This window comes from Salvia hispanica, chromosome 4 (assembly GCF_029641045.1).
Source record: "Salvia hispanica isolate PSC_SH4W2 chromosome 4, Shi_PSC_v1, whole genome shotgun sequence".
In the NCBI taxonomy this organism is placed as follows: Eukaryota; Viridiplantae; Streptophyta; class Magnoliopsida; order Lamiales; family Lamiaceae; genus Salvia; species Salvia hispanica.
In genome coordinates, this window is record NC_142695.1 from 59,216,073 (window position 1) to 59,218,272 (window position 2,200).

Consider the following 2,200-nt stretch of genomic DNA (forward strand, 5'->3'; position numbering starts at 1 on the left):
CTTACTCTTTTATCTATTTATTTAACACACCCAATATTCATTTCTAAAACTCCATGCCGAGAAGTTTCGCCTCAACTATGGCGAAACGTAGGGAGTATTTAGTCATTTTCATAATTGAATAATCATTGACGCCAATTAATAGTTCTATTTAAATTTTAATATTTTTATTAAAAAATAATTATTCAAATATATGCCTCCGTCCCATTAGAAGTGAAACAATTGTTTTTTGGCACGAGATTTTATGCAGTATTGTTCTATGAGTTAATGAAGATAGAGTAAAGTAAAAGAGATCAAAAGTAGAGATTTTGTTTTCATTTTAGAAAATATTTTATTTTTAATGAAATAATTTGAAAATGAAAACGTCGAGGGAGTATTAGTTATCTTTGTTTCGACTCCACGATTACGAATTTCTGGAACCGCCATTGTATATACCTTTTTTATTGGAATAACTAAGAGAGTGGTACATGTTTATTGGAAGGGCATGGCAATCATGCCAGCATCCACTGCCAAATCAACCCCGGTGACAAACGCCGCCTCATCTGAAGCAAGAAACGCCACCGCTTCCGCCACACTCTCCTCCGTTATCGTCGCCTCTTTCGAGCTCGTGTAGGGCCCCAAATGCTTCTCCACATCCGCCCGCGTCACTAGCCCATACCTCGCGGCGAGCGGTGTGATCACCGCCCCGGGCGACACGCTGTTCACCCGTATCCCGTGCTTCCCGAGCTGCAAACTCGCTGACCGCATCAGCCCCAGCACCGCCCGCTTCGACATCACATAGTCCATCAAGTCCACCGTCGCCTTCTCCGCCACAGCACTTGACATACACACGATAGCTCCTCCGGTTCCCATTTCCACCATCTTACGCGCCGCCTGCTTCACGCACACCGCCATCCCACGCGCGTTCACGCGCATCACGCGCTCGTATTCCGAAAAATCCAAATCCAGGATGGTCTGAGGGGAGCTGCTGACGGTGCCGGCGTTGCTGAACATTATGTCGAGGCCGCCGTAGGCTGTCGCCGTCCATTCTACCATGGCCGCGACTTGTTCCTCGTCTGCCACGTCGCACTGGACGTAGCTGCAGCGCTGCAGGCCGATGGATTCGGCCACGGCGCGGCCCCTTTCGGATTGGATGTCGGCGATCACCACCGCGCGCGCCCCGTGGTCCGCCAGGGCGCGGGCGGTGGTCTCGCCGATGCCGCTGGCGCCGCCGGTTACAATGGCTACTTTGCCTTGAAGCTTTTTCTTCATCAAATTGTTTGACATATTTGTGATCTAGATATTAGGGTTGATGATGCTACTAAGCCACGGATATAGTATGTCTTATGTAGGAAAAGAAAGATGGATATAGATAGGGATGTTAATGCAGCCCGTAATCTGTGGGCTGACCCGAATAGCCCGCAAAATTTATAGGGTTATGGTTGAAAAATTATAGCCCGATAAAATCACAACCTTATTAGCCCACACCCGATTAACCCGCAACTCATTAGGGCCAGACCCGAATACCCGATGGGCTGACCCAAAAACCCGATAAAATTTTTATTGTTCTATTTGTTTGACTCCTAATTGGACACATTCATTGATTATTTTTATAATATAGATAACTAAATAAAATAACTTTCAATTTTATATTAATCATACAAATTATATATTAAATTTTTATTAATATAATAGTAAATAAATACATTAGAAACTTCAAATTCATTAAAATTATTTAAATTTCAAAAACATGCTTTAAAATATTTATATTTATGTTTTATTTTGCACAAATCTCAAATATTAGTATTTGATGATATTTGTGTTTGATTTTAATATATCTCAAATTATTATAATTAAATATTTTGTATTTTATAAATGTAACTATTTTTTGCCATTAATGATTGGATTGATCGCATGTTAATTTTATCGGTAGCAACCCGATTAACCCGCTGGGCTTGCTTGAAACCCGACCTTTTAGGGCTAGGGTTGAATTTTTATAACCCGAAACAATCAAAACCCGATTAGCTCGCACCCGATTGACCTGCAACCTGAGTAGGGCCAGCCCGAAACCTGATGGGCCGGCCCGATTGACATCTCTAGATATAGTACTAAAAACGTGCTTAAATTGTTTTTCTTATAACAATTCTAACTTATACTCCCACCATTCTATATAACTAGGCTAATTGATAATGAATACAAATTTTAATATGAGTAATTGGTAAAT

At 41.5% G+C, this 2,200-nt stretch overlaps 1 pseudogene; it reads right to left on the reverse strand.

The window, feature by feature from the left end:
- Positions 1-401: 401 nt before the first annotated feature.
- Positions 402-1,268, reverse strand: LOC148929746 ((+)-cis,cis-nepetalactol synthase NEPS3 pseudogene; annotated as a pseudogene).
- Between the last annotated feature and the right edge of the window lie 932 nt (positions 1,269-2,200).